The sequence below is a fragment of the Serinus canaria genome, chromosome 8, assembly GCF_022539315.1.
Source record: "Serinus canaria isolate serCan28SL12 chromosome 8, serCan2020, whole genome shotgun sequence".
NCBI lineage: Eukaryota > Metazoa > Chordata > Aves > Passeriformes > Fringillidae > Serinus > Serinus canaria.
This window is the reverse complement of record NC_066322.1, coordinates 24700032-24718849: the sequence shown is the minus strand read 5'-3', so window position 1 is coordinate 24718849 and position 18818 is coordinate 24700032. Positions and strand designations below refer to the sequence as shown.

Sequence of the window (18818 nt, the reverse complement as noted above, 5' to 3'; positions counted from 1 at the left end):
TCTATTTATCTATGCAGCTGATGAAGCAGTCTGCTTTTATTTGAGATTTTTCCTGCAGCATCTCATGTTCCTCTGATATTTCCAAGTCAGGACATTTCTAAAATGTTTCTTCCTATCACTAAGATAAAAGGGGAAGCTGCTTCCCAGGAGCTGTCCCAAGGAAAACTTGGGACATCATTACCATCTCCACACCTTCTAAGGTGCCAGGAGATGCAGGAAACTGACAGGAGAAAGTCACATCCCACACACCTGCTGGAAGGGCAAGGGAGATTGAAAAGCCCAAACCTGTCAGCTTCACCTCATTCCCTCAAGCTTCCTCATCTTGTTAAGGATCCAGGGCAATGCAGAACAGTTTGAGACCAATAAAATCCATCAAGGGTCTTCCAAAGGAAACCCAGACCTGACCTGATCACTCTCCCCAGTGAAACAAGGGGCCATGTGGGCCAGGGAAGGACAGTGGGTGTTCTTTACCTTCTTTAAAGTAAGGCCATGGACAGAGCCTTCCACAAAATCTTCTGGCTTAAATGGAGAGATGTGGGATTGATAAGGGCACGAGGTGGGCAGAAAATGGGCTGGAAAACTGCTCTGAGGGTGTGGGGATTGGTGGTACAAGGTCCAGCCAGGAGGTGGTCAGTGCTAGGGAGGAGCCCCAGGGACTGGTGCTGGTGTTGGGATGCCAGGACAGGGAACATCCTCAGCAGGTCTGCAGACAGGGTCAGACTGGGATGCAACTCTGAAGGGGAGGGCTGTGATCCCAGGAGAAATGGCCAGAGCCCAGGGCAAACACCTCCAGCTGGTGAAAATCTGGAAATTATTGCTCTCCATGGTGGCCTGATGGGAGGGTGGAGAGGAGACAGAGCAGACTCTTCTCAGAGCTGTGCTCCAGTGGACAAAGAGGCAACCAGAACAAGCCAAAACATCAGAAATTCTGATTAGATTGAAGGAAAAATTTTGACCACACCGGTGGTGTGGTCAAAAATTTGCCCAGATTTCCCAGGGACACTGTGAAATTTTCCCACTTGGAGACAGCAAATCCTGGGGCTGGAAAAGGCCCTGGGTGACCTCCTGTAGCTGTGCCTGTCCTGCCTGACACTGGACTCAGTGACCTCTGGAGGTCCTTCCCAAGCTGAGGTGTTATTCTCTGTCTCCAAGGCATGGCAGCACACCCAGGGCTGCTGCTTGTCCTGGATGGAGTAGGAAAGCAAGGAGAAGAGGGAAATTTGTCATAAGGCACATGTGTCTGGGTTAGCAGTTCTCTGACATTCCCTTTCAATCATTAGCCACAGGCCATTATTTCTGCTTGTCTGAGTACCCTTGACGTGTAGGAGGTAGGAAAAAAAAAAAAAAGAAAGAAAAAAAAGCAGAATAAAGTGCCTAAAATGTTTTGCCAATGAGAAAATTTGATGATAGAATGTCTCCTCAAACTGTCCTTGTCCTGTATTCTCCTGCCTGAGAAGTTTTTAACTTCTCTTACTTTCTGATTTAAAATATCTCTGACTTTGTCCACTGTGCATCCCAATTAGACAGAAGAATAAGCTGCTGTTAAGCTGTGTCTTGTCAGACTCCTGCAAGAACAGAAAAAAAAGGGAGAGTCTGCTGCCTTTCCCCCTTCTATGACTCAGAGCTCTTGCATAACAAGTAGAGCAAAGTCATGCCTTGATGAGAGAGGTCAGAGCCTTTGGAAGAGAGAAGAAAAATTCAATTGAAAAATCAGTTCTATATTTGGAGCAACAGCAACAACAACAAAAAGCTTTTTCAAAGGAAAGGTAAGTTCATAAATATTTTGTAAACTTTCTGTAAGCTTGATTAGAAACCTGAAAGTGCCTAACTTTATTTAATATCCTGCCAACTTCAATCTGCCTTTTACTCTTCTAAGCTACTGTCTGCACCTGGATCCTGTTGCCTGTCCTTGGGAAACACGTGTTAACCCTATTAGCAGAACAGAAGGGAAAAGCTGAAGTGAAAAGCTCCTCTCCCTTGATCTGCACAAACACCTTGAAAGCTGTTGACATGTTTGGATTAGAGTCTAAGTCTAGAGCATGTTGGAGCTACACATCTGGCATTTCTAATGACACTGTTTCAGGAGGCTCCAAAAACTCTGAATCTTCACCTAATGGGGAGTTGGCAGTGAATTAGTCCCTTTAAACCTGACAGAATGATCCAAATTCCTGGTTAACAGGCATTTTTCAACTGTTCTGCATCAATGTGAGTGCAACACTCTGTGATGGGACAGGCCTCAGTTCATGTCAGTTAATTTCTTTAATTATTGATACTGATCCAGCCTGGGGATCCCAGCACAGGAAGGAGCTGGAACTGCTGGACCATGTCCAGAGGAGGCACCAGGATGATCAGAGGGATGGAGCAGCTCTGCTAGGAGGAAAGGCTGGGAGAGCTGGGATTGTTCACCTGGAGAAGAAAAGCCCAGGGGTGACAGAGAGTAGGATCTGATGGGAAATTGGGAAGGAATTGTTCCCTGTGAGGGTGGGCAGGCCCTGGCACAGGGTGCACAGAGAAGCTGTGGCTGCCCCTGGATCCCTGGCAGTGTCCCAGGCCAGGCTGGACAGGGCTGGGAGCACCCTGGGACAGTGGGAGGTGTCCCTGCCCATGGCAGAGGTGGCACTGGATGGGCTTTGAGGTCCCTCCCACCCAAACCATTCCATGGTTCTGTGACTCCTCTCTGATTTACTGGCGTCCGTAAGTGCTGTAACAATTTGCCTCTACACACAAAATGGCCATTCCCCATGCCAGGGATGGATGGGAGGCTTTCCCCAAAGGTTTTCCAAGCTTTTGATCCCTTTTCTAAGCACAGGTTTCTCTCTAATGAAGCCCACAGTGGGCTGGGATGGTTCAGTGCATCCTTGCAGAGCTCTGGTGTTCCCAGGGTGCAGGGTCTGATCCTGGGCTCACTCAGCCAGAGCCTTCCTGGCCAAGAGTCCATTGTCCCACGGATGATGGGCACATCCAGAGAAGCAGAACTTGCACCCAGTGGGAAGCTGAAGAAGTTTTCAGCCAGTTTTACTGACACTTTCAGAATCTGACTTTTAGAAGTCTGTTTCCCAGCATACAATCTTTCCTGGGCTGTGGAAATACTTGCTCAGGACACAGCTTTACACTTGTATGCTGCAATGCCACTACTAAAAAGATCATAAAATAATTTTATTTCACTTTTTTTTTTTTTTTTTTTAAGGATGGATAAGACAGAGCAGAGGTGAGGCCCTTCCCACATTTCCAGATTTTCCCTTTCTTGTATCCCCTAACTATTTTACTGACACACACAGGAGCTGTGTAAATAAACTTCACCTGAAAGACTGGTGAGGAAAAAATCCCCCTGGGAATTTGGGGAGTGGTAACTGAAAACCTGGGTTTTTTATGGTTTACACAATAAAAACAGTATGGAAGGAAATGTCCACTTTATTTTGAGGCCAAGAATGATTCTGTTGTCCTGACATGGCAATAACAGGCACCTGCAGAAAATAATACACTGATCACAGAGCAATGAGACACCTGAATAAAAACTAATGACAATAATCCCAAAACTGCCAAAGGTCAGGATTGTTTGGACATCCATTAGAGCATGGAAAAGAGGCCATCACCCTCTTTCTTTTAGTGTATTCCCAATTGCTCCAGTCTGATCTTGTATTTCCATATGCAGGCCCATGCTTGCAGGATAAGCACAAGCAGAATGAACACATCATCCATGACTTCTCAAAACCATGGAAGCACTAAATTCCAGGTGTCTCATCCCTACCTAACTCGCCCATCAATCATATTTTTTCCCTGTGAAGGGCTGTCCTAGCAAGACAAATGCATCAGGAGGTGGATTGGATGCACTGCTCCTGAAATTATTCTCACATCTGTGCTTAAATCGTTGGCATTTCCATCCTCTGGAAGTACTAAAGTGAGGAAAAATCCCCCCTTTCTTTTAATTTGTCTTCCTTCTGTGTACAGCAAAGTCTCACAGACCAAATGGCTTTTGGAGAGTGGAGAAAACAATTATTTTGTCCTTCATTTAAATAATATCAAGCCATCATTCATCTCACAAGGAAGTACAGAGTGTCACTAAAGAGTGACACTAAAATGCAGTGCAATTTGGAGGAGAATAATAGTTAAAATAAATATTAAGGGGATGTGTTCCTTTTTCATATTTTTGTGTCAGTAACTCTGAAATTTTACCACCACTGGGAAAAAAAAAAGCATTTTTTTATTTTTCAAAGCAGTGTGAGCAAAGCTGTAGCAGTGAAGATAAAAATCAAGACCACAAATCTCACTGTTGTTGGTACTTTGAAGATGGACTGATTTTTATTTAATTTTTTTTCCTGAATTTGTGTAAAAAAACTTTTGCTGCCAAAATCTCTGCATTCTTTTATACCACCTAAAAATAAAGTTTTGGATTTCAGACCTCCTGCTAAAACCAGCAGCTGCAGGTAACCCCAGCTGCTGACAGAGACCACGGGTGTGTTTTCCCCTTGTCCCTGCCATGTGGAACCCAAGAGGTCTGGGGAACCAAAGCCTTCCTGGATGCCATGAGGAGTGTGTGACAAAAAACACTTTGGGAACTGAAGGGAGATGCCATTCCCAAGGAGATCTTTGTGTGTCTCCAGCACAGAAGTGTTTGCAGGATGGAAGCAGGAATGTGTAAACACAGCTGAGAGAGCTGGAAGGGATTTCAGAGGGTACTTTTCTGTCGGCAGAAAAATCTGGGATGTGCTTGGCATACCTTGTGCTCTCCTCCACCTGTGCTCCCAAACTATCCAACACAATCCTGGGGTGACTGCTGCTTTGCTGGGAACAAGTGGGAGATTGCCTGGAAATTGCCAGGAAGGATGAAATATGGGAAGAGGAGAATTTCTATACAAAAACTCGTGGCTAAAGATTTTCCTTGTCCTTAATATGAAATGCTGCTGGAGTACATAAACTGGCAAATACTTGTGCTGCTTTATTGGGACAAATGGCTGTTGTCTGCTTTAATATACCCCTAAGTATTCCAATAAGGACAACAATAAGTCTGGAATACCTGCTCTCTTCTTAGATTGATATAAACAGCAAAAATGCACTCCTTTGTTCCTGCATGCTGGGATTAAATGGCTTTTAAACATTATTTTTGCATGTCTGCGTGGGAGCAAAGTAACAAAAGAAAATTAAAGTCTTCCCACCCCTTTCTTTCAGTTGAGCTAAGGGTGAAATCTTGCATTTTCCCCAGAAATATTCTCCTGAACATCAAAGAAGGTCTGGCTCTTAAGCAGCCTGTGGATTCTCTTTTAATAGAATCTAAAGGTATTATCCTATTTTTATTGGAGACATCCTGAGTGCACGTGTACTCATATTTAGGGATGGGGAAAATGTGCCAAAAGAAAGTTATCCATAAAAAACCTCTGTGTGTAGGAGCCATGCACAGTAGGCAGAGACCTTTGACTTACCAGGAATTTGCTCATTAGCTCAGTCTGGCTAAATTACAGAATAATGGGATATCCTGAGTTAGAAGGGATCCACAGGATCATGGATCCAGTTCCTGTCCCAGCCCAGACACCCCAACAATCCCACCCTGTGCATCCCTGGGAGCATTGCCCAAACCCTCCTGGAGCTCTGGCAGCCTTGGGGCTGTGCCCACTCCCTGGGGAGCCTGGGCAGTGCCCAGCACCCTCTGGGGAGGAACCTTTCCCTGATCTCAGCCTGACCCTGCCCTGGCACAGCTCCAGCTGTGAAATGTGCTGCATTAACATTTATCCAGATTTTGATGTGACCCTCCACTTGTATTTTCCCCATTTTAGCCCCACCATTCCTCTGGGTGATGTCAAAACCCCTAACAAGTTCCTTCTTCTTGGACTACTGTGGCAAATATTTTGTTGGGGTTGTCCTCCCACTTATAAAAGGATGATAAAGTCAACCTGCTATGAATGAGTTTGAATTTGTTACTGGAACACATTTAGCTCAAGGCTGTTGTCTGATACATCTGGTTGTGGCTGGACTCCTCACTGGACAGATACAAGATGCTTAGAGCATTCCCAATGGCATTTTAGGGAATAAAAGCTTGGGAACCTGGGCAATTCTTCAGGCAGGCAGGGACAGGAAACATCAGCACATTTCTCTATCCAGCAGTGAACATATGTATATACATATGTTAGGGTTATATATAAATATATAATATAACATACATATATTATATTGATATTTATATTTATATTTATATTATATTTATATTTATATTTATATTTATATTTATATTTATATTTATATTTATATTTATATTATAAACTGAATAAACACAAATATCTACTATGTATAATAAATATAACATATATTATATAACATTTATCAAATACATATAATACATAAACACATATTTTATATAATATATTATGTATCTTTTATATATTATATCTATTTTTATATCTTTTTATACTTACATATAATTTATATATTTAATATTATATTATATATAACATATATTATAATATTATATATTATAATGTATTTTATATATTTAATATATAATTTTATCGTTTTTTATATATATATATAGTTAGGGTTTGGGTCAGGTTTAAGGTGTTAGGGTTATATATATATTTATATGTAGTTTTTTTTAATATATATATATATATATAATATAGTTGGGGTTTGGGTCAGGTTTAGGGTGTTAGGTTTATATATATATATATATATATATATATATATATATATATACTTATATACTTATATAAATACTTATAAGTGTGTGTGTGTATATATATATATATATACACACACACACACACACACACACACACACACATATATATATATATACACACAATACATATGAAGTGAAATGCTTGCAATTTTTTATCTCTGCTGTCCCAGGAGAACTTTCTAACTAATTTCCACCTTCCATTTTTCTGACACACAGACCCTGGAGCACCTAATTAACTCCTGCAGGGGAGAGTTTGGAAAATATCATCCCAGCTTCTCTCAGGATTAATAACATCCTCACTGGGAATATCCCAGAGCTTGAACAGGCTCATCCTGAATATTTAAATTTTGTGACGAGGTCTGCTCTGCTGGGCCACTTTGGGCAGAAATGAGATCTTTTAAAAATAGGCCCAGGATTTATTTTCTACCCTGTAAACAGGGGGGAATGGCACAATTGTAATTCCATGTGGAGGCACAGCCATGTGTTCAGTAAACAATCCCTTGGTTCTCTGCCAAAGCCTGAAACAGAGAAAAACCAGGTACTTGTGTAAATACACATCACATTAATTCCCTTTACAAATCTCTGTATAATAACTTATTTCACATGAATCCATTTGCAGTTTTCTCTCCTTTCCACCACAGCACTGCAAGTTACTTGTTTTGTTACAAAACATGTCAGTCCTCATAAGAACTCAGTGGTTTAGTTATAAAAAGCAAATACAGAATCTCAAAAAGTCTAATAAAATCTGACAAGCTGTTAAAAGCATAAGAGTTCTGCTTACTCTGGTTTTCCTGTGTTCAGGGAGGCTTTGCCATTAAAGGGTTTTAACAGGACAGAACATTTAAGCTACTCCTGCAATCAGTTGCCCTGTGATAGGTGATGAAACACATATCCAATTAGAAGAGCAGCAATTATATCATCTCTGGAACTTCAAGGAAAAAAATACAGATATTCATGTGTAGGGGTTTAAATTATGCCAGTGTGAAGTCCCTTTTTATACTGTGAAGTCCCTTTTTATACTGTGGAATATCAATTAAATATTTCTATTGGGGAAATGCTATTAAAAACTGGAATGTTTACTTCAGTGACTGAGCACTTGTGGAAATAAAATGTTAAGTTGTGAAAATGCTGTTGTAACAAGGCCAGTAAATCATGTTGGAGCTTTTAATGAATGAGCAATATTCAGTTTCTGGGTTTGGTTCTTTGCTTTCACTGGTGTTTTGTGTGGGAGCATCCACCAGAACATTAAAAAAATCCCACTGCACACAGAGCAGTTTAATCAGGAGGGTGAAATTATAAAACAAATCATTAGGTAATTTCACAGATTCTCAGCAAGAGATTGCAAATACTGAGTCTCAGATTCTTTCACTGACTCAAGAAGTGAGTCAGGGTCAGAATATGGAATCTGAAGGACACTTCCAGCCCCAACAGTTTCATGAGATCTGTGTCTCCTCAGGAAAAGAGGGAGACAATGGATACTCCTTTGGATGGTGTAGTGCATGATTTACAGTCACAGTCCTTGTTAGAGGGATTGACTGATAAAATAAATACATTTTAATTGGGCACCTTCAGGATCTGCCTCCAGAAGCTGCTGAAAAATGATCACTTGTTATGAAATGAGCATCTTGGCTCCAGCCAACACAGAAATTCCACTTTTCTTTGCTATGGCCCACACCCACTTTTCTCATAAACCTTGACCATTTGCCTCAGAACTTCTGAAACTGAGCCAAAGAGTAAAAAAACTTTTCTTTTTTTCCAGAAAGCAGGAGAAGCACAACACAATGACCTTGCAATTTCCACAGCCCCAGCCAGGCTAACCCTTGAAAAATGCAGCAGTGAAGTGAGTGGAACAGCTTGTGGAAAAGCCTGACATCCCCCAGAGCTCCAGTTACACTCCCGTGCTCAGAACAGCCTCTGCAGCAGAAGGCTGGCCCAGATGACAGGAAAATAACAGCAAAAAACCAATAAACAACCACATTTATTTCACTTTGAACCTAAGAGCTCTTCCAGCAGCTGAACCTTGTCTCGTTCACAGCACTCTGTTTCTACATTATACCTTCCTCATTAGAACACTAGCTTGCCAGACCTTAAATAAGCACTTTTACTGAGAATATAAAGATTAATCCTTTTTGTTATTCCTTTCAATATTCCTCGTTAAAGAGCCACCCATATATGACATTTATTAATGTGTGTATACTGCATATTAATTCAAATTAAGCTCTGCAGTGAATAATGCTAAGGCCCTCAAATTAAGTGATTTAATTCCTTTCCTCATCTAATTGCTGAGACTATTATTTAATGTCTCTTGTTTTTCTCTCTATTAATCTGTTTGCTTTATTACATTGCATGCTGTTGTTCCACTCAGAACTTGTACAATTAAAAGAGGCAAAGAGAAGGTTTGAAACAAAGGAGCAAAGCATTTGCATGGAAGGAGAAGGAAAAGCTGGTGGAGGGAACATGCAGGACATGGGGAACCTGTCCCAAGTGCTCCTCTGCAAGGGAGGGAAGAGCTGGAAAGGCTCAGGGAAGTGAAGGATTGTTAATGATGAAAAGGAAGATAACCAGGGACCTGGAATGCACTGCTGCTGTTGGACCCCCTGGGGCTGCACAGGAAAACAAGGATGGAGTTCCTGAGTCCTGTCCAGCCTGGACTGAAGCTGACACAGACAAACTGCAAAAGCCAAAAAGACAAAACTCTGTGCTTAACATTTTAATTTTTGAGCACAACTGTGTCACCAGGCTTTTCAGATGCTGTTGTAACTAATGGTTACGAGCCTGCACTGCTCTGAAAAGCTTTTCCCTCTCTGTGTTCCCTGCCCAGGAATTGTGAATTTTTCCTTGCATTTAGCATTCAAGGGTTTTTATTATTTCACTTTCCCCCTCTTTTCTCTCCTCCTGAAGGAAAGAAGCAGTGCAGGAGGGTTATGTGGGATAAAGGCATGGCTCCTGTTCATTTCTAAGACTTTCCTGTGACAAGGATAGTTGCCATGAATATAAAATCACTTTTTTTTTTTTTTAACACAGTTCAGCTAAGGATGAAACAACCAAATAAATTAAGCCTTGTTTCACTGTAATACCTGTGATTGCAGTCTGTAATTGCAGCATTTCTCTAGGTCTGTTCACAAGGAACCTGCCCATGTTTGAAGTTCCCATTGTTCCTGTGGTGACTAAAATATTCTGTGCAATAAGGAGGTAAAATAATTGTATCATTTCTGCAAATGAGTCCTGTGCTCAGGAATGAGCTGTGCAGTGGCAGAGAGAGCTGCACTCTTCTCTGCATTCACACTCTCCCCTCACACTGGTAATTGCATGCAGAGCCATTTCCACACTGTTTTTCCCATCATCTTGGAAAGCACCTTATGTTCTGCCCCTGACATCAGCCAGTATGGACCTGCAGTGTGAAGGGCAGCAGCAAGAACACTGATCCCTGCTCTGAATTCCAAGAGGGGTGTGTGCTCTGGGGGTATCTGACTTCCTTAGGAGAACCCAGCACTGCTGAGTCAAAATCCTGCACAGAGCAGCTCATTGTCCTTCAGTGTCCTGCCAGTCACTGTCACTGAAGTGGGGGGAAGAAAAAGTTGCCAAAAAAGGTCTTGGCTTCAGTTCCTTTCTGCAAGTTATAAGCACACAATGAGTATTTGATTGATTTATGTCAATCTGCCATTTTTATCCACAGAAAACAGTAGTGAGTGGCAGGCAAGCTCTTTGCCACAACTCTACTTCTCTTCCATCCCACAAAACTTAGCTGTGGACATTTTCTGAATATTGTACCTGCACAAGTTCATCCATTCATGGAATGGTTTGCATTGGGATGGACATGAAATCTCACCTTGTTCCAAATCCCTACCAAAGGCAGGGATACCTTCCTCTAGGTCAGGGTGCTCAGAACCTAAATTAACTTTAGGGAGCAGAGAAAGGAAGGAAAACATAAACTCCTTGTTTCTTTCCACTTTTTTCTCTTTGACCTGGGACCAGACCCAGGCAACATCTGGAGCTGTGCCAGGGCAGGGTCAGGCTGAGCTCAGGGAAAGGTCCTTCCCCAGAGGGTGCTGGCACTGCCCAGGCTCCCCAGGGAATGGGCACAGCCCCAAGGCTGCCAGAGCTCCAGGAGGGTTTGGGCAACGCTCCCAGGGATGCACAGGGTGGGATTGTTGGGATGTCTGGGCAGGGACAGGAGCTGGACTGGATGATCCTGTGGGTCCCTTCCAGCTCAGGATATTCCATGATCCCATGGCATTTACCCTTCTGCCTTCACACAGCACAGGCTGGTAAAATCCTGTGGACACCCCTCGTCATCAGGGGATGCTGTAGAATGCAAACAGGTGGCATTTTCCTGGCACCAAAAAGCCTCTCTGGGAATCAACATTGGGGGCACTTTGGGCCCCTGCACCTGGTTCTGCCCTGATGTCACCCCTGTGCTCCCACACAGAGCCAGTATCCCAGCCCACCCTCTCCAGTGGAGTGTGTTGTCACAGACATGTTTTATGAAAAATCCTTTCCTTGGGATTTTTCCTCCTGAAAAGCTGAGGCGCCTCAGGAACAAAATATAAACAATGATTATTTGCTGCTGTGGGATGCAGCAGGTGGATCTGGGATTGGTCTCTGTGGTTGTTTCTAATTAATGGCCAGTCACAGTCCAGCTGTCCAGACTGTCTCAGAGACAAACCTTTGTTATTCATTTCTTTTCTATTCTTAGCCAGCCTTCTGCTGAAATCCTTTCTTCTATTCTTTTAGTATAGTTTTAATATAACATATATCATAAAATAATTAATCAGCCTTCTGAAACATGGAATCAAGATCCTCATCCCTTCCCTCATCCTGGGACCCCTGTGAACAGCACCACAGTGAGTCCTATAGTGTCAGGGAAACACCCAAAGGTCACCCCCTGCCTGAGGGCTCTCATCCCACCACCAAGGTCACAGGCATCTTCAAATTCCAGCTCCTGGCCCTGCACAGGCCAAACCCAGCCATTCCTCTGCAGGTCCAAGCTCCTCTGCTGAGCAGCTGGGGGCCACACTGGCACTTGCTTTTTCTCCCTGAGCATCACCCTGCCCCCCCTAAAACCCTCAGGAGTGGGGCAGTGCTGCTTTTCAGCAGTGCTAAAATCAGAGGGTGATGCTCTCTGGAGTGTGAGCTGTGCAGGGGGACTGGGACATTGCAATCTGCCCCTCCTTGGTCCCTCTCCAAGCATCTCCTGCTCCCAAAGAGTTCTGTTTGCACAAGCCTCAGTTCTGTTCTGAGCTGTGACCTGCTGGCCTCTTGTTTGAGCTGTGATCCTCTCTGTATTCTTCAGAGACTGTAGCTGTGGACTGATCTTGGCACCAGAATCAATCTTTTTTTGCAAGCAGAAGAGTGTTTTTACATGACAAAGCTTTTGTTTTAGGATCTCAGAGCTTTGCTCACTGAGGTCTAAAGAGTAATTCCTACTTTTAAATTTTTTTTTTAACATTTGCAATTCACCTCATGAGTTTTCCTCTGGTGGATTCTCTGTTGTCCCTGATAAGATCCACAAAAGCGAGTCTGATGGCCCCTAATCTGAAAGAATAATTGTTCCTTAGATTTTTGTTTTGCTTAGTTCTTTTTTTTTCCCCTTCTCCTATAAATCTTTAGCTTGAATCAGTGTGATTATATAACAGACAAATCTGGCCCACTGCAAACTAAAGTGTGCTGTGTTTGCAAACCAAAAGACTTCTGAAATAAAGCTGGAATCTGGTGGAATGTCTGTGAAGTGGAGCTGCACCCATTTCTTTAAATCCAGTAATTCATTTCAGCCCCTGTCTGGGTTTGTCTGAGTGACAGAAAAGAGCTTTATTACTGTTGACTTCAGGTAAGGGAATGCACAATGAGATTCTTTAAATGACTTGGATGTGTTTGGACAGCTAATATCTCAAAAAGTCTATTATCTGTATTGACTACAACACTACAGAATGTTATAAAATTAATTATATTCTTCATAGCTTAACAATGATTGCCTCATTTAGAAATATAATTACCTATCACTGAGGTTTTCAGCCAGAAGGGTTTTTTTTTAACAGTGTGTAATAGCTTGGTTTGTCAGACTTCATTGAAATCCTTTGCTGCTTTCTTCTCCTCCTTGTAAAAGTTTGATATTTTAGTGACTTTTTCTTTTTTGATGCCAAAGTTTTATTCCGGGTCTTTAGTGTTGTTATTCACAAAGGACAGAGTGACACTAAAGGAGCAGCCTGGCCAATAAAACAAGGAACCACCAAGTGACAGCATGTTATGGGTTACTCTGGGATGTGATGGGATAGCCTGAGAGGTGTCCTCCTCCCTAAGATTTCAAAGAATGGAAAATTATTATTCAGGAACAAAAAGTAAGATCCATCTCTTGAAAGGGTCATTCAATGAGACAGAAGTAAGAAAATGAAAACCTGACAATCTTGGCCATGGTTTTCCAAGAAAACTCTCTCCAGGATTTCTATTCTGATTTCAAGTTAATTCTCTTAAAGCACAACCATTATCCCCACAGACACATCAAAGCCAAACCCACCTGATAGAACCCATAATTTCTATGTGCATTTCAAAAGCACAGAAAAAGAGAAAATAAGAGCTGAACCTTGTCAAAGTTCATGTCAGGCTATGCAAATGATGGCTCTCCTGCCATCCTGCTCCAGCTCCATCTCTCTCTCCAGCCAATGAGGGAAGGAGGAGCTGAGAAACACTGAAGAAAGGCAGATAATGCACTTTGTTCCTATTATTTTTCCTGCAGACACAATTTTTCCCCCTCGATTGTATCAGAGCTCATCATTCTCCAGAGCCATTAATCTGGCATCTGTATCGACAGCGTGGGATTGTAAAAGATGTTATTTATTTCCTCCTGCCTTCCAGCTCCAATAGGAAAGAAATCCTGAGCTGCCCCCAGCCTCAGGAACCAAGTAATAAGAGGAAAATGATGGAGTGTGATAATTTAAGCACAAAGAGATCAGATCCTGGCACTCAATACATTGGTTTTGCTTAAAAACTGCAGCAGTTTTGTTGGTTTTTTTTTTTTTTTTCAGGTTTAGCTGAAAATTAGAATTTAGATGTTTGGATTGAAGCTGATTTAGCAGTTGAGATGCTGCTTTGTTTCAAAATCTCTCTTTAATAAAAGACACCACTAAAATTAGGTGGATCAGTAAAATAAATAAAAGAGCAACACTTCTGGGGCTTTTCATTCCCTGCCTCTGGTGGGGGTGATTATGGAAAATACATCTGTAAAACAAACACAGGCTGCTTCTTATGTAGGCACAGTGTGTCAAAACAAACAGCAGCAATCCTTTGGCTCAGATTTGGGTTTTTTAGCACAACCCCTTAAATCCAGCATAAAATCCAGCCCTGCATATAGATGTGGTATTATGTATTGGTGTCACAGCCTCATGAATTTACACTGAATGCTTTCCTAGGAGAGCTGGACACCTCTGGAGCCTTTTACCTGAGCATTTGGGAAATTGTATTTTGTTCACATAAACTGAGCCCCTCAGTTTGCTAAATGATCAGCAATGTTCAGAAAACAAGCACTCATTAAATACACCCACACAGCAAAATATGGAGTCATTTAGAAATGTGTTAATGCCTAATATTTTACAGATATTTTTGCTGTGAGGGTGGTGAGGCCCTGGCTCAGGCTGCCTGGAGAAGCTGTGGCTGCTCCTAAAACTCCTCCAGATGAGATTGGAGCAACCTGGGCTGGTGGAAGGGGTCCTTGCCATCCAGAGATGGCACTGGATGACCTCTAAAGGTCACACACCACCCATCTTTCACACTCCAATTCCTCACTTGTCCACCTCAATCCTTGTTTTCAGCATTTCCTTTTATCCCACAGCCTCTCTATGTCAGCAAACACGAAATGCCTTCTCCAAACCATAAGAAATGTAAATATGGTGGGGTTTTGGTTTATTACAATTTATTTCAAGAATTTAGGAGATCCTTCTGGTCCCTGTGGGGAGAGTTTGGCTTTTCTTGGCCTTTTTTGCAGCCTTCTGTATAGTTCCTACAAAACCTCCAGTGCCAGGCTCTCCCCAGTGATTGTTACAGTCTCACAAACCCTGAGTTCTGCAGCACTTCATTCCACTAACTAAAAATCGAGCCCTATCTCTCTCTACAAGGCCTTTTAAGGATAAAGTGTCCAATTAAGAAATGACATCCAAATTATTTTTACTTTTAACCCAATAACCAGCCACCCATGGCCCTCAGTATGGACTTTTTTATCCAATTATACCAAACAACCCAAACCCATGGAGAAGAAAGTGAACAAGAAGGTAGAGAAGAAGGACCAGCCTCTGCCCTAAAACCTCCATCCTGCTTTTTATATATTACTGTATTCTAAAACCTTAAACTCTAAGTTTTTGTGGGATATTACACACTTCTAGTCAAACTCCACACCCACAATCCCAGTTCTACCCAATTTTGGAAGCCTTCTCCATGGCCTCAGGTCAAATTCTCTTGGGGGTCAGTGTCCATCAGCACAGAAAGTCTAAAATTCTCAGTAATTCCAGCACATTTAATCCTCACCCTTTTGCTTGCCAAAGTGCAGGGAACCTTGGGCCACAGCATTTCTCCCTTACAAGAAATAGAATATCTCCAGAATCACCACTCAGGGCATGGTACAGGACATTTCTTCTGGGCACAGATCATTTTCAAACAGACTCTGAGCTTTGGAAGTCTTCATTTCAAGGTTTTATGGTCTCTCAAAGTAACAAAACAGAGCAAACACCTTCTGAAGATCTCCACACAATGAAGGCGGAAAAGTAATTTAATCTTGGATCAATATTTGCAAGTGGTAAGTGGAAATTGCCACTCAGGAAGGATTTTGGCTCACACAATTCCATTTCATTCTGCTTTTGTGTGGTGCAAATCTGGGATAACGTTCCCAGTGCTGGATTGTAGAGAGAGAAAAGAGGCACTTGCACTGTTTATTCTCTGCTCTATATGAATATAGAACCTTTATGCATCATACACCATACCTTATATGTGATACATCATCTATACCAATAAAATACATGGTAAATTTGGAATATATTGAGGTGCCATGGATTCAGCTGTGCAATTGAGCAGGTCACAAGCTCAGCTGGTGCCACACTTGTTTTGCCATTTAGTGAATATGAATTTCAATCTCATCCATAAATACACACACATCTATTTAAACATGCATAAAACAATATCATCTGTTCAATAAGTAGAAATTTAAAAGAGTTGTGGGCTTGCTGTTGGGGGTTTTTAGTGTGGTTTTTGTTGTTGTTTTGGTTTGTTTGGTTTTATTTACTTCTAGTAGCTACAAAAATTAGGTAAATAAAAAGCAGACTAGTGGCTGGTTTAACTCACTTCACCCCTCCTTTCTTTGTCCCTTGGTCAGTGGTTTGTACAAGATTCAGTGAGAAGAGGAAAAAATTCCAAGGGTGAAAGTGTAGGAAACTCACCTTGCAAAAGCCACAACATGTGGAGGTGTCAGAGCTGTGCCAGAGTGGAGGAATTTGCTTAATGGAAATTTTCCCCAGGCATCCCCTAATGTCACTGGTGGCTCCCAGTGCAGATTACCCATCAGTTAGCACAAATTTGCTTTTTAATTGGCCTGTAGTGCACCTGCCACATCCTGGCTCCCCAGCCTCTGAGGCACTGGCAAAAGGAGGAAGGTGGATATCTGGGGGGATTTCAGTTAATGCATTCCAGGAAGGGCTTGCACAGCAACAATTAATGTTTAAAAGACAAGAATAATGTGCACCAGCACGAAGGGATGAGGACAAGGCAAGGGGAGCTGGGGAGTAGCTAATGAACAAGATTAATTAGCCACAGCAGAAAGATCTAAAGCTCCAGTGGTTTCAGGGGGAAGCTTTAATTCTGTTGACTTTTGTGGGTCCTGGGAACAGCCCAAGAAGTCCAGGAGTAGGGGATTCACCAGCAGGGCTTTGTTTATCCAGATTTATTTAAAAATGATGCCAGAACCGTGTGTTCTGGAGGTAAACTGTGAACAGCCAGGCAAAGGAACCACAGGCAGTGGATGTGGGAGGCTGGCAAGACCCAGGAATGGGGCTGCAGTTCTCTTTTCCAGGTACAGGATGCTCCAGGTCCCCTCTTCCCATTTCCTAAGAGTAAGAAAACTGAATTTCAGTTGTGAAAGTCGATTAGAGACTTAGTTTTGTTCAGATCTCCCCACTATTTACTTTTCTCCCTTTCTTCCAGAATGGCTGGGCTCTCCTTGCTCAGATTGCTATGGAAGTCTCAGGGAATGGGTGTTTTTCTAGAGAGAATTAATGTGTAATTCCTTGCAGTGAATTCCACTCCCAAACCATGCAGCTTCCTGGCAGCAGTGCCAGCAGAAGGAGCAATGTGACTCCCCAGCTCCCAGATGTTGTGACTCCAGAGAAATATTATCCTGCAGAAAGCACAGGAGGCTGGGATGCTAATTCCCAATGTTTGCACCTCGTCAGAGGCTCTGGGAACTGCAGGAGTGGGACTGCAGTGAAGCTGCTCTGAGTTGGGTTTGTAAGGACAGTCTCAATTCAACATCAATCAATAAATAAATAATCTGCTTGGAAATTAGAAATAAAATGGAAATATCAATTCTAGGAAACGTAGGCAGTGTCTCTGTCACTTATTTCCTTGGGATTGTCAAGATGACCATGCAGAGATGTTCCATGAGTTGGCAAACAGCCTTTTTGCTTCCAGAGTTAAATTCCAATCAGGTCAGTGAACAGATCTGCCTGACTAACCCAAGTGTGGGACAGCAGTGGGAAGAGATGGTGCAGGGAGAAAGGAGGCAGGATTGCCCCAATTTCATGTGGTTTTACCCTGGTTTATGTGTAATGGTTATGGCTATTCACTGGTTTATGTGAATAGCCATAATATTAATGAATATTAATGCCCATAGCATTCCTTCCTTATTATTTTACCCCTGCCATCCCCTTGCTCCAGGTACCTGCACTATCTGTCTATAGTGGCTTATTGAGTTCTTGCTTTATTTTCAGGAAAAAACTAAGTTATTTAATAGAGATATCCAAAATAAAGATACTCAGATAGCAGCTGCATAAGTACATATTTGAAATTTTATCTTTGCAGTGCTGGTGTGTGTTGCAATATCTGTGATATATTGCTCTTCCCTTTGCCTTATAACACACTCCCTATTATAGAGGCACAATTTAATAAGGCCATGTACATTAACATTATGGCATAATTTCCTGGCTGCCAGACAGGAGAGATTTTGAATGTTAAACTGTGTTTGATATGTTAATATAGGATGTAAGTGCCAAATTGGGCTCTATTAACAACACTTGCCTAAAATATTTTCCAATTTTCCTGTTAAACTGGGATGTGGAGAAAAAGGCACTTGGTTGGAAGGGAAGGAACTGGGAGCTATTTGATATAATTTAACTGCAGCCCAGTTGGTGGAGCTGGGAGCTGTCTGTGGGAAAATCCAGCAAGCAGGAGAACACATCTTGCTAGTGGCACAGGGATGAGCAGAGAGGAGTCCATGAGCAGCAGATTCCTGGAATATAAATGGACTGGAATTGTCATCAGGCACTTCCTCAGCTGTCAGAGATGTTTAGAAAGAGATGGGCTCCACTTGGACACCATTCCACATCACCTCCTGAATTTCCAGATATAAAACCTGACAGGAGTGTGGAGGTGGGCAGGTCGGGCTGTGCTCCCAGGGACAGGGACAGGAGGAGAGGGAACGGCCTCAGGCTGTGCTCAGGTTGGACAGCAGGAGGAATTTCTGCATGGAAAGGGTGGTCAGGGCTTGGCAGGGGCTGCCCAGGGAGGGGTTGGAGTGCCCATCCCTGGAGGTGTCCCAGGAGGGCCAGGACATGGCACTCAGTGCTCTGGGCTGGGGACAAGGTTAGATAGACACAGCTTAGACTTGATGATCCTGAATATTTTTCCAAACTTAATGATCCTGGGATTGTGAATCTTCATATTTCCTTTTAATGCAAGGTGCCCAAGGGGAACTGTAAATGAGATAGGAAAATTGAGAAGCCCTGCAGCTGCATAGATCAACATCTCTACAAACAAATTACCCCTCTTCCAGGGACGTTCATTTTGATGCAGGGCAAATTGCTTCTCTTTTTCATCTCATAGCATCCACTTTGTTTCTACAGCACTTTTAAACCCGTTTGGTTAGGTACCTCATCATGTGGGTTGGTAAAATCTACATGGT

The 18818-nt window shown here is 42.5% G+C and overlaps 1 long non-coding RNA gene across 1 annotated transcript; it reads left to right on the top strand.

The window, feature by feature from the left end:
- The first annotated feature begins 1640 nt into the window (after positions 1 to 1640).
- LOC127059876 (uncharacterized) lies at positions 1641 to 8652 on the top strand. The gene is made up of 2 exons (XR_007778191.1): positions 1641 to 1766; positions 8427 to 8652. It is a non-coding gene; the product is annotated as an uncharacterized LOC127059876 (long non-coding RNA).
- Positions 8653 to 18818: the final 10166 nt, after the last annotated feature.